The sequence below is a fragment of the Camelus dromedarius genome, chromosome 10 (assembly GCF_036321535.1).
Source record: "Camelus dromedarius isolate mCamDro1 chromosome 10, mCamDro1.pat, whole genome shotgun sequence".
In the NCBI taxonomy this organism is placed as follows: domain Eukaryota; kingdom Metazoa; phylum Chordata; class Mammalia; order Artiodactyla; family Camelidae; genus Camelus; species Camelus dromedarius.
Window position 1 is genome coordinate 45166356 of NC_087445.1, and position 14130 is coordinate 45180485.

At 43.5% G+C, this 14130-nt stretch overlaps 1 protein-coding gene across 2 annotated transcripts in view; it reads left to right on the top strand.

Moving 5' to 3' along the window:
* LOC105086721 (spermatogenesis-associated protein 31D4) overlaps nt 1–14130 on the top strand; it is a 154059-nt gene that overhangs the window by 80338 nt on the left and 59591 nt on the right. The window contains exons 6-8 of one of the 2 annotated variants that reach the window (XM_064490291.1): nt 1207–1299; nt 7152–7248; nt 7973–11762. The gene's annotated coding sequence lies outside the window, so the exon portion shown is untranslated. Of the gene's footprint in view, nt 1–1206; nt 1300–7151; nt 7249–7449; nt 11763–14130 lie in introns of those variants that run through there. The other variant, XM_064490292.1, reaches the window with a different exon arrangement.

Consider the following 14130-nt stretch of genomic DNA (forward strand, 5'->3'; position numbering starts at 1 on the left):
GTTAGGGCACCCACATATGAATTTTCAGGGGGGCACAATTCATCCCGTCACAGAAGTCATCTGCTAAGCATGGGCGGGGTCAGGTGTCCATGGATGAATGTCAGGAACTGAAGCCAGAGTGGAAATGAAGCGGTGCCCACATCTTGAAAGGCTTGGCTTCTCATCAGGCTGAGGAGGATGCCAGTAGGTGCAAACGGACCTTACCACCACATTTCGGCTCCCTCAGCCCCCTCCAGCGGCAGTGTGAAGGGCAGACATACTGGAAGGAGCCACACTGGGACATGTCGGAGGAGACACTGGCTCGAATTCCAGTTCTCTCCGGCCACCGTCCAAGGCTTGCAGGGCAGATACAGGGTGGCAGGGATTCCCCAGCATCAGGAAGGTCCCAAGAACAAGGAAGTGCGGGTGTTGGGGGACGGGGTGGGGAAGATGGAGGCACTGTAGCCAAGAGTCTGCCATGGGAGCAGCCCTTCTGCCGTATCAGCATCCGTCAAGGACTGCCAGGCTCATGCGAGTGAAGCAGCCCCCAAATAATGGATGAAGCAGGCTCTACTTTCTCCTTTTCACCCCAAAGGCCCCTCAAGTGTTCCTGACATAACCACACATCTTACTCCTGTATTTTGTAAATGAGAGAACAGCCTCCCTTTCATCCTCCTGCCAGGTAGGAGCGCCCAGCAGCAACTTGCGTTGACAGTCAGAGAATGAGATAATTACTCCTCTACATTTTTAGAATCCTGCTCAAACTCACACATGTCGGTGCAGAAAGAGATGCTGTGTTTCCTGTAGTTCCCGTGTGGCGCAGAGGCCTGAAACAGAGGCGTCTCCTTGGTTCCGTAGGAGCTGCTGGGGCACCCACGTCTTCTCTCCAGTCCTTTTGTTTTCTCTTGTAAAATGGGGATAATATATAAATGACTAGGACAGTGGTGAGGATTCAGTGAGAAAATATATATACTTGAGCCCTTTGTGGGCCTTAAAGCTTTATGCAAATGTTAGTTTTTAGGATTAAAAAAAAGTTTCAAGGTGTTTCTCATTTGTCATTTTGGTAACTTGGTAGGAAAAGTAAACACTTTTTCTTCTAATTCCAGCTCTGTCCCCGTGTGTCAGGGCCTTGAGCAAAGCATTCACAAACCCTGCTTTGTCAAGTGGGAAGGGGTCTCTCTCCCTCTCCCTCACCCCTCTCCCTCTCTCTCTCCGTCTCTCCTTCAGTTCCTCTTCTCGCAGATGTAGAGATTCATTGGATAGGGTCCATGCTGTCTGCCAGGAAGATGGAAAGTGTGAGGTATCATCTGGATGGGCTTGGTAAGTACTAGATTCTCCTTCCTCTGCTTTTGACAAACAGAGTGACAGCCCATGGCTGTGTTTAAACAAGTTAATATGTATGTTCCCTGACATAAGGAAGCGCTCTAATCATGAAATACAGCTTGCATGTCATTTGGTTTTGAGATTTATTGAGTACTACTAATCTTGACATATTTTGGTTGGCACCACATTCTCGGTGTAGTGGGTTAGCGTGGAATAGTTTGCAGACTTTGTGAAACAAAATCTTCATGTAATGGTTTCGTTTGGCTACATTTTGAAAACACAAAAACATAATGCACTTCTATTTTATAGGGTTTTTTTTCAACCTGTGGATTTGGTTTGATTTTGGTTTCCTTTTTCCTCAGTGCCCTTCCTTTCTTTCTTTCTTTCTTTCTTTCTTTCTTTCTTTCTTTCTTTCTTTCTTTCTTTCTTTCTTTCTTTCTTTCTCTCTTTCTCTCTTTCTCTCTTTCTCTCTTTCTCTCTTTCTCTCTTTCTCTCTTTCTCTCTCTCTCTCTCTCTCTTTCTCTCTTTCTCTCTCTCTCTCTCTCTTTCTCTCTCTCTCTCTGCCTCTCTGTCTTTCTCTGTCTTTTCCTCTCTTTTCGTGTTCCAACTGCTGCAACCTACAAAGAAAGCTCCAAAGAAAGGCGAGCTTGTGAACTGACCGAACTGTGAGCAGAAGAATCCGCTTTGTACTACCCAGTGTCAAGAATGTGTTTACACCCTGGCCTGAGGCTCTGAACTTTTTGCGTGTGAGTTCAGGGATTCAGAATATCTGAAGGCCACTAGGCAGTGGAGTGACAGGTCTGAAGCTCCCCCATAGAAGCACCTGTACTAAATGTGCTGTAAGACTTCAGTCACCACCAGCCCTCAAAATCACTGAACTCTGTGACATCATGCCCAGGCGGGAAGAGTCACCAGGCCTCTGGCAGGCGTCCTCCTCCCTGCCTTCCCTCTGCCCTGCCCCCCTAGTTCCTAACCCCAGGACAGTATTTAGAAAGCAGAGCTGGGCTCAGGCAGTCCTCTCAATTACTTTGGCCAGAGCCTTCCTGAGTACATTTTGCTATCTCTTTGTGATGTAAACAGGGGCGCTCACAGTTGGCAGGGGATGTTCTTTCTGTTTTAATTATGTGAGGCATAATTATAGTCCCAGGGTCTGGAAGCAGCACAGAGTTCTTTGGAGAACTTCACAGAGATTCTTCTGTTATGACATAGTTTATCTGGGGGAAAAAAAAGTAGAGCAAAAGTCATTTCTAAAGAGGAAATAATAACACTATTCATGCTAGCGTTCCATTCCATATTGAGTAGATCACAAAATCAGAGGAGACTTTTTTTTTGGCAGAGGGGATGGGGGGTGGGGAGAGGGTGGACTCAGAATGTTGAACTCATATAACGGTGGGAAAATCTGGATAAATACTGATGAGTGGACGCGGATGGAGAAGGATATAAAAATCAATGTTTTTACTTAGGAAAGCAATAATGAAGCATCCAGCTGTATCTGAGTGACTTTGTTAGTACCCTGGGCCCTGGGGATATGGAAAAAGATGTCACCATAGTAATAGTAATCTGGCCTGAACCTGACTCATAAAATTCCTTCTGCCCCCAGATGTTCAGTTAGAGGGCACTTCGTTACTCTGCTGATGTAGCGAGAAATCGCCCAACTGCCAAGGTAATGGAGAGAACAGCGACAGAAGTGGAGAGCTAGGGCTGTTTCTCTGTTATGAAACGTGTTTTTATAGGTAATTCTGATGTACGGTAGGTATTAAATAGAGCAACTGAAAGATGTTTTATTTTAGATTAGTGCTAGAGTGATATTTCCCCCATGGCACTAATAATTCGGCGGCTTTTGCAAGCCCATCTCGCCTCCGAGTTCCTCTCAAGCTCTGTCTATTCCAGCGTTAAGGGTGAGCCCTTGAATCAAAATTCCTGCCTTACAAAAGGCGAGAACCACCTTTACTGCCTGTGCTTGTGATATTTAGAAAAGAGGGATATGATACTACTTTTTTTTTGGCAGGGGAGAGGGGTGAGATGTTAATCTGTTCTGCTGCTACAATTTACAGATAGGGATATATATATATATATATATATATATAGGGGCAGCCGCAGGGGGAAAAAAACAGCATTTCAAGAATTTCAGGAATGGCGTTTTGTAATTGAGGTTATCATTTGAGACACTTTTCTGCGTGTATACTGGTTTGAAGTCCAGGGGACATACTGTTTCAGCCTGACATCTCAACTGTCTGCACCGCGCAGGACGCACAATCCTTGTCTAATTGTGTGCTTCTTGCATACTTCAAGGGCTGTCTACAGGAACAATAATAAGAGGCCTGTTGTTGAAACCACATCGCTTCCATCAGAGTGGGGAAAAAAAGTAATAATAATGTCACTGTGAGTTTAGAGCATTGTTAGGTTTGAGCCGGCCTGATTTACTTCATTCATGTTAACATTTAAGGAGATGAGGAACATATTGCATGAGAAGATAGAAGTTATTTTACATCTGTCCCTTCCCCCACTGCAATATTGGGGCACCCGCCTCTCCCCCACCTCCTTTTAGCTGGAATGTGGGTCCCCACTGCCACTCCCCCACCCCAACCCCTACCCCACTCTGCTGGTTGGGTTTTTTTGTTTTTTGGTTTTTTTCAATTTGTTAGGATGCTAAAATCTGCTTCGTGTGATTTATGAAGGAACTTGAAGCGATTAGTTTCACAGTGCATGAAAATTCCTCAGGTTCAGGGGGGATGGCCAATCTGTTACACTGTTTGCCGTGGACTGGATGGGAGCATGAGCAGCTCGGAGCCATAAGGAGATTGTGTTGAGTTATTAAACACTTGTGGTAAAGCTGCTTATTGTTAATTCCCCGATGTCCTGCTGAAGCGATAGGATAAAATCAGATCGGATTAGATCAAAGAGCCTGGGAGCCAGCCTTTGGAGCAGATTCATTTAATCAATAAAGAGACCTCCTGAGCGAGGGGGAGAGAGAGCAGGGGCGGTCCTCGTCGCCCAGGAGATTAAGGTGGGGGTGGGGGCAGTGGTGGGAAAGAAACAACAATTTATATGTATTTATTTCCCTCTTTCCAAGGTGTAATGCTCCTCTCAAACGTTTTAGCCACACTCACCAAAGGGTATGAACATTTCTTTAAGATTTCATTACTCTAATACTGTGTTACTCCTATAATGCCCTGTAAACCTGGAGGTTATTTAAAAAGAAAAAAGAAAAAAACAAAACAAGAACAACTTCTGTTCCGTAAAAGGTATTTGCACAAAAGCAATTTAGGCTTAAATGATTCCCCAAGAAACATTAATCCCTTATGAGTTAATCTGCAAAATTTCCTGTTGTCCCTTTGTGAGAAGAAATAATAGAGAAACACCAAGAGGCCAAAGTCTGTCCCCACCCCTCTCTTTGTATTTTCCCCATGCCCACCTCCCAACCCTACCAGTAATTATACAGCATTGTGCATTAGGAGGTATGATGCTGCGTCCTTCATCCACGATTAACACTCAAACCGATGCATATTCATTCATCTCCTAGCCTTACCAAACCCTGCTAAAATGAGGACTTGCCAAGAAGGAAGTGACACCCATTAGAAAGTTAACCACAGAAAACGAGAGAAAAAATGAAGGATGGAGCAAATTAAGGATGCAAGTCCCTCAATGGTTATTGGCCTTAATGGTGTTATAAAAATGATGTCGGCTTTTACCAGGAATAATTTATATTCTGAATTAAATAAGGATATGTATCTATAAATCCATTCTATAAAACTTAATTTTCCATCTAGATATGCTGATTACTTCGGGCCGGCATACCTTTACCGGTTGTTAATTACCGCGGGATGGTTTAACACTATTTTCCAAATCAGCATGCATGCATAAAATGACTGCAATCCAATTTGACACATTATTAGTGATGATTATTGTCATAGATAAATTAGATTGAACAGAAAATAACCTTCATCCTTACCATGTTTTAGCTCTCAGAATTAATGTGATTTGGTGAACACATATAAATAAAAATCTGATGAGTCCCTGCTGACTGCAGGGCCTGCTGGTGCTGAAGTGTATCAATTTCATGCAGATGATGAATTCCTTAAGCATTCAGTGATAATCATGCTTGATTTGACAAGACTTTCTCATGCTATTTTAGGGCCTTAATTTTCTGTGAAGTTCTGTCAAGTGCTCATCAAGCACCCACTTATCTCCCTATCTTAACCTAGCAGCCAATCACAAGGTTGCCTAACAGGACAGCTACAGAGTGCAGCCCATTAATATTCGAGCCACGTGACTGTCCAAGGAGAGAAACCAATCAATGGCTGATTAACATTCAGGTCACATGACTCCCGAGGAGAGTAAATGAGTTACACAGTAAGACATCAAACAAATTTTCATCTTGAAAGAGTGATTGCTTTTTCTGCTGCTGTGATGTTTGTCAAATTCGCTCTAGCCTTGTCCAATTAAGCTCCATGAGCTGAATTAATAATGAAGAGATGTAAGCACCGTGCCAGCCATGAGAGCTGTGAGTGGTGCCACGGAATAAGAACTGCTAAAAAAAAAAAAAAAAAATTCTTAGACTGATTGAAAAATCACATCTGGATAACTGGAATAATTGCTTTTGCAATCCTGATGCTGTTTTGTACTCTCCAGTGCCAAGTATGAACTGGAGTATGCTGGGATAGGGTACTTGTTTTGTGTTATACTTCAAAGATGAATGTGGTTTTGAGTTTAGAATGATTTTCAAGGCATTACGCAAATACATGTTAATTGGATTGTTTCTGACCCTGGTAATGAATTTCATTTGCACACTCAATTATGTTTTGGGGGCCTTCTAGAGATAGGATCTCTCAAGATTTTTAAACTCTCTGTAGAAGGGAAGGAAATTATTCTGTATTCTCATGTCCTGGGTGGAAGAAAGGACTAAACCAAGTATTTTAGAGAGAATTTGTGTGTGCTGTTTATTAACATTCACAGGTCAGTAAATTAAATTCACTGAATTATTTCAAAATGCACAGGTGAACCTAATGAGAATTTCAGAAAAAGGCAGATGCTCTCTTCCTGTTGATAGCCAATGACAGCTTTCTTGTAATTTCAGGGAAAGTTCTATTCAATCACAAAGTCAATTGCATTTCAGCACAGATGCGCTACTAAATTCAGGTGACATGTTTAGAATAGAGACCCTCTGACTAATAAAGCTTTCATTCCTTCCCTGAAGGGAGTGAGACTTGACTAATGGTTTATTGGAATTATCAAAGAGTGTCAAATCCCACTTAATAAGTTCCAGCATGAAATTAGCCAAATTCCCAAAGGCCTTTCTAAAACAATATAGTCAAATAAAAGGTGTTGGGCATGCTGGAAAGAGTGTTAAAACCAGTTACCTGGAAGTGACAAGAAATAAATCTAACTGTAGGCAGGAGGCAATGTTTATGTGTACAGTTAATAACCTTCTTAATGGGACTTCTTGGCTTGGTGATTCCCGGATGGGGAGGAGAGTGAGATGTGGAACACAGGATAGGCGAAGGGCCATAAGTCAATTCCCAGCACTGTTAGTCAAGGATGGAAATTGCAAAGAGAGAAGCAGTGAATTTAAAAGCCCCAGCAAGCAGAGTGGAGGGAGAGATGAGCTGTTCTAGGGGAGGAGGTGGATAGGGAATGATTGAGAGTCCAAGTTGGACCATCCTAATGGAATGAAAACCTACTTAGCCCTAAGGACACGGAGCTCCACCAATTCCCGGAGAGTGATTCCTTTCTGACTGTTCCTAACTAACGACTTAGAAAATAATGTTATCCTTAATACCTTTGCAGGGTGAGTGGGGCCGGAAAGGGGACATGTTATAGAAATGTTTTGTTTTGACTTTTTTTTAAAGCAAAAGAAGAGATCCCAACCCCAAGGCTCAAACTGAATTTCAGATACCTGTGAAAACACAGCTCTGAGTTTGTATGAAAAGATCTGCGGTGCCCAAGGTAATAGAAGTTTAACGGATATTCTTTTCTGAAATATTTTACCCATGACTTGCTCTGCAGCAAACTGGCAGGCTGGAGCTCTGCTTACATTCAGCCCACAAGCGATGGAGCCGCTTCCTACAAGCACCCCACTTCCTGACACTTGAGAGCCCTGGAGTGGAAGGCGGCTCAGTGGCTGTAGAAGGCCCTGAATAAAAGCGTATTCCACTTTCTGCATAACTTTACATAATTAATAGTTTTCCATGCAAACTATTGTTTGCCTTAATTGTTGTTTCAACAGCTGTTTTCATTAAATTGTAAAGCCCGCTGTGTCTAATCCTTCGAGCCCACTATTGATAACAAGAACTGCTCTGAAGCTTGCTCTGGGGGAAGAGCTTGTTCCCTGCCAAGCTGGAAAACCGTCCTGAACTTACTTGAAAAATAAGGCCTACAGTGGGACTGGTTGTGTAGCTAATCCATTAGGCTTTTCAAAAGAGCCGTGCTCTCTACCCTTACGGCTAAATTGACCCAACAACCAATCAATGCCTTTATTTGCTTCGTGGCTGCCCCTGAAGGGTCTTAGAGCTGGTCCAACTCGTCATCAAAGCCTCCATCAGTACCGGGCCCTGATGACATAAATGGCCAAACTTTCAACGCGGCTGGCCGTGGTCCAGTCACACCATTTTGAAGATACAAAGAGGCTGTGTTGCGCTGTGGCATTCATTTTCTTGTTTACTTCCTCCAGAAACAAGAGCATCATCAGCACGCTCAGTGCATCGGATCAGACCGCGGAGTTGTTGACAGAAGCTTGGCGGGGCTCGCCAGCGCTCCACACGGAATGCTGGCTTCCTTCTCATACACCCCCTACCGTTTGTGTCTCTGCCAATTGTAGCACATCAGAGCGGCCATTGAGATAATGACCGTGAAGTCTCATGATACACTTTGATGAAGTGTAACATTTTTTAAAGGATTTTTGTCTGTGCCAAGATGATCGAGGCAGCTGACTAAAAATCGCCCCATCAAAATCAAGGCTGATTGATGAACAGCAGGCGGAGGCATGAGCCTCCCCAGAGAAGATGGGGGAATTTTGCAACCAAAGTGTCTTTCTTTCCGTGTCTACACGCAGCACAGATTCCTTTTTTAAAAAGTCATCTTTGTTTCAGATGAATTTATGTCAGTGGCTGATGCTTCAGCCGCCAACATTTTTAAATTCTTTTTTCTTCTGTCAACCTCCGAAAGATACAAGGAGTGATTCCTTTCTGACAGTTCTTACTAACGACTTAGAAAATGATGTTGTTAATAACCCAGTGTTGGTTGGGAAAAGCACATTGGGCATTGCAGGGCAATGCAGAAGTTTTCAGAGTCTGACCCTGCTGTAATGTTCAGGTAAGCTTGGATTTCTCTAGTTTAGCTGGAATTGAGGGTATCATACACAAAAATGGTTCTGAGCCAATGAAAACCAACATCAAGCCTGTGTTAAAAAAACAAAATTCAATGGAGTAAATTTTAAAGATCTTACTGGCTTTATTCAACGATTCCTGAATGGGGCGGCATCTAATCTGGCAGATAGGAAGGAGCTCCAAGGGGCTGTACAACATGAAGGACTTTCGTAGGCAGACGGGAACGGAAACAAAGAAGTTACAGGAGCAAAAGGCAGATTGGTGGTGGCTGGGCTACTTTCCTGTAGGGGATGGCGGAGTCTGTCAGGCAGATGACCTCACTAGGGCTGATGAGTCAATTCCTGATTGACTGGTTTAAGATTCCATCTCTGAGAGAGCCCCAGACTGTAATTAAATCTTGGTTTGGTGATGCAGGGGTTAGCATAAGCCACTCCATTTTGGGCTGTCATCTTGTTTTTAACAGTAGTAACATCATATGCAAAGACTGTGAGCTTCTTTGGGAGAAAAATCATGTATTTAATATACTGCCCAGTCTGTCATGACTACCATTTATTGGATACTTGCTGTCACCCAGGAGTAGTATCAGGTGACTAAGATATACACAGATAGTGAGAATTTTCTCTTGGTGTCCATGATCTTTGTTTTACCATCCCCACTTAAGGTGAGGCAACCGAAGTCCAAACGAGGGACATGAGTCCTGGGGATGTTGAATAACTTGGCCAAGCCCAGAGACCATGTGCTTACTCACAAGGTGTGTTCTCTATGCCCCTGTGGTTCACTGCTTCTATTGTATACCTGATAGAGCTCATTAAACAGCACTCAGTGGGAGAAGAGGAAGCAGTTTGTGGTTGAATTGGTAAAGGCAACGAATAAAAGGGAGTTATGGTTTGCCATTTTCATGTCTCAGCTCTTCAGGAGGGCATTAGGTACATGGTGTCCTCTCATACCAGTTAACCAGCGCGTGCTCAGAAGCCAGGGCTTGAGTGTGAGGGAAGCTGCGGGGATGTTCTGGCTGACCTCTGTCTGTCTGAAGTTTACCTTATCATTCAAGGTTACAGCACAGGGCGGGTCCTACCCTTTGGAGGAAGTGTGGTTGGTGAGCTCTAGGACTTCTCAGAATGTCACCATTCAAGAGACACCTGTGCTTAAGCAAGTGCAGAAACCACAAGTGCAAAGGGGGTTGCAGTTCAGTTACTTTTCAAATCTTTGTTTCTGCTTCTGGAGCAAGAATATTATGTCAGAGTAGGGTGAAGGGCGGTAAACTGGGGCAAGAGTGAGAGTAAAGGAAGTCAGGGGTAGGGGAATAATGATAAAGAATGCTTGTGTTTGAATGTGCAAATGAGATTCCCTTGGGCTTCTTTTAAATGTCTTCATACTGTTTCTGTAAGTACAATCAAATAAAAGGTGACAAAAGCTCAGACAACCGAACAAAGGCACCGAGCTCATTTTGTGCACACATTGCAAGGAATAAACTACAGGGTTTCATTAACCCTCTTTCCAAAGAAAACGTAGTTCAGGAGTCGAGATAGACTCATCCCAGCTTGCACGCGATTTTACTAATTATTTAGACTTTAAAAAGAAACAGAACCCCAAATCCGGGTTTTGCAGAGAAGTTCTGGCAGCTAAATTTGGCCTCGTGAAAGAAAAAGGACCACAGAGGCTAAGAGAGGGCAGAAGTATGGGGAAGGCAGGTAGGAGTTACATACATCCATTTGCACATGGAATAATGGACCGAGAGGTGTTCAGAGAGTTCTTTCAGCCTTCCTTCCGTACCAGAGGATGGGCATATGCATTTTATAGAGGGCGAGTATTCCACTGGGAGAGTGGATCACAAACTCATTAGCTTATTTCATGTAGAAAGCACTCAGACTCCAAAGGAAGAGGGCTCTGGTCTGGTTTCTTTCAGGAACCCTTGAGTGAAGGAACCACAAAAATCCACCTGATTTTAAAGAAAACTCTTACTATCTGTTTGAGCCCATCCCTTAACCTCAATTTCCTCATTTGTAAAATGATGGCTTTATATTCTCTGAATCCTTTCCAGCACTAAAAGTGGATAGTTTGGGGATTCATTAAGTACAGGCTAATGCCTTTCATTTCCACTGATTCTAAGAGGATCTTGAAACTAATTGAATCAGTCCAAATTGACAAATAAAAAGATCTATTTGTTACTTTACAAAAAGACTCCTTCCCAGCCTTTACTCAAGCCAGAGTTTCTCAAAGCGTGGTCCCTGGACCAAGGGCACCAGCGTCGCCCGAAATGCAAATGATCAAGCCCCTCCCCCACCACGTGCTGAATTAGAAACGCTGGAAGTGGGGCTCAGCTGTTTGCATTTTAACAAGCCCTCCAGGTGATTTGGGTGCTTGCTCAGTTCCCAGACCACTTGCTCTAGCTGTCCTGGCTGCCTAAATTGCTTTTTTTGAGGTCAGTTTGAAACCTAGCTCCAGTTTTGCTTTCGTCAAGAAACCTTTCCAGCATCTCCCAAATGGAATTAAGTTCTCTTCCTACTGTCTTGGAATGTTTCCCTTCTACCGTTGTCAAGCTTCTTTGCATCTGCCGTTAACTGTACATTTGCATTTGTGTGTGTTTGGCCACGATGTGGAGCCTGGCAGGGTGTGGGAGGCAGCCTCTAAAATGGCCCACAGTGATCCCCATTTGTTTCCTTCCTTTTGGGTGTGGGTTGGTCTAATAAAACGTCTATGGCAGAAGTGATGGGATGTCAATTCCAAGATAAGGTTATAAAAAGACTGACACTCATCTTGGTTGTGTGCTCTTGCTAGTCCTGCCTCCCTCCTCCTTTCTCTCTCTCACTGTCTCCTTCTCTCCCTCCTCTCCTCCTCCTCTCTCTCCTCCCTCGTCACCCCTTTTACCCAGCCCAGCCACCATGTAAACAAGCCCTGGCTCTCCCAGACTGCCCTGCCAGGGAGGCCCTGGAGAATGAGAGGCCACGTGGAGATGTGTGGAGCCAGCCCTGTGGAAAGGCACGTGTAAGCCTGTAAGTGGATCCTCTCCGCGAGCTGAACCTCGAAGTGACTGAAGCTCCTGCAGGCGTCTTGATTTGAAGTCTTCCGAGGGACTTTGAGCTAGGACCACCCAGTTCAGCCTCTTCTGGATTCCTGAGCCACAGAAACTAGGAGGTAATAAGTTGCTGAGTTTTGCAGTAATTTGTTGTGCAGCAAAGGATAACTAAAACATAGGACTGGCATATTTTTGTATTCTCCAAAGCGTATAATAGGATCCTTTGGTCATAAGAGGAGTTTATTACATGACTGTTGGAATCAGAGGAATGTTGCCTTGAGAAATTTTCAAGAGTAGTTGATTTCTAGGTTTGTAAGGGTTGTATTCACTGTAGGTCCCAGGGAAACTATGTCGGAATAAGTTATTGGAAAAAACCAAAAAGGGTGGAGGTTAGGGGAACCTTGAATGAAAAGAAGGGAAAAACGTGGTAAGTTTGAGGAAAACACAATTAAGCTTCCAGACAATTTGAGTTTTCCTGTGGTTGTTGTTCTCTACCTTGATAAAGTGAGTCTTTTAAAAAATAACCAGTTGAAAAGAATTGAGGTCCAGCTACCCAAATAAATATGTACAGTATGATAAAGCCCAGAAGTGCCAAAGTGTCAGCCAGAGGCCACTATTTGAGGACCAAGTGCAACGTTGAAGAGTTTGAGTTTGCATTTGGCCGAGACAAGGACCCAAAGGACTCTGCCTCACATCTATTCTTTCCCCCAGTACATACCTTCTTCTCAACATCCTGACATTTATATTTTTTCTGTTTTTTATTGAGGTATAATTGATTTACAATATCATATGAGTTTCAGGTATACAACATAGTGATTCACAACTTTTCAAGGTTATATTCCATTTATAGTTACTATAAAATATTGGCTGTATTCCCTGTGCCGTACAATATATGCTTGTGGCTTGTGTCTTTTGTACATGGTGGTTTGTACCTCTTAGTCCCCTACCCCTGGCTTGCCATTCCCCACTCTCCCTCTCCTCACTGGTAACCACTAGTGTGTTGTCTATATCCTGACATTTATATTTTCTTTTCCATTATAGTTTATTACAAGCTATTGAATATAGTTCCCTATGCTACACAGTAGGACCTTGTTATTTATCTATTTTATATATGGTAGTTTGTATCTGCTAATCCCAAATTCTATCCCTCCCCCTCCCCTTCTCGTCTGGTAACCGTAAGTTTGGTTTCTATGTCTGTGAGTCTGTTTTTGTTTTGTAAATAAGTTCATTTGTATCATATTTTAGATTCCACATATAAGTGATGTCATATATATTTGTCTCCCTCCGTCTGATCAATTTCACTTACTATGATAATCTCTAGGTCCATCCATGTTGCTGCAAATGGCATTATTTCATTCTTTTTTATGGCTGAGTAGTATTCCATTGTATCTATATCAACATTGCCTTGAATGATCTTCTGAAAGAAAGAGCAACAAATCTTGCTGGGATTTGGGTGTAGCTGGAGTTCTTTCTTCCTTCTTTTATGCAAAGTACATCTCTCAGTGTCACTCCGGTTTTTTTCTCCTTTCTTGTCTGAAGGAGGGCTGAGAGTGCCTGAGGGGAAGGAGAGGTGGTTGAAGAGTAGCCCACCTGCTCACACAACCAGAAGCTTGTCCACAGAGCAATGCTCTGCTGTTCACTCCACCCTTCAGGATTAGGACCTGAAATGCTCCCTGGGTGTTCTTTAATGCTACTCCTAGCCCCTTCCACCACACACACACACACACACACACACACACACACACACACACACACACGAGTGTAATGCTCTCCTCTGAAAGGTCTAATTTCAGAGAGAATGCAGCCACCTGGACCCAGCAGTGGAACATCCTTCTCCTGGTCCTTCAGGGCATGATGGAGACTGACCTTCTGGGAGATGGCTGATGGGGTGAGGAATGAAGACTTTCATTTCAAATGAGCTTGTTTGCACTTCCCTGGAGAAAAACCTTGGCTTGGATGACACCCAATGTAATACATTTATTTGGTGTAAGTGCTAGAATTTTTCTTTTCGTTTTCTCATTTCCTGAACATGGGGCTTGCTTTTTGAGAATTTTTTTTTTCTTTCCACTGTTGTCATGTTTGGCTCCATTTTGAAGAGTACAAAACTAAGAGAAAGGCTCAGTTAAGTTTTATATATTAGGTTGGCTATTGCTTGCGTTACGCAACTAGGAAAAAGCCAACTAAAACTATAGTTTTGTGACTCAAGGCCCAGCACTTTAGAAGAAGTGTCAGACAAAATTGTTCCTCTTATGATCTGAGGGGTGGCCCAAGCAGACTGTTTTGAGTTTGGAGGGATCCTAAAGTTGTTGCTTTACAGAAACTGTGACCTTGCAGGAGAGATCCTTTGGGCTGTGCAACCTGCAGTTTCTTCCTTGTCCCTTTCTCCGCATGCCTACTTCACCCTTCCCAAGAGCTGTCTTCTCTGAGGGGCACTGGGCAGAAATGGCTGTCTCCTCTCACCTCTCCCGGGCTCTCCCCACTGAGAGA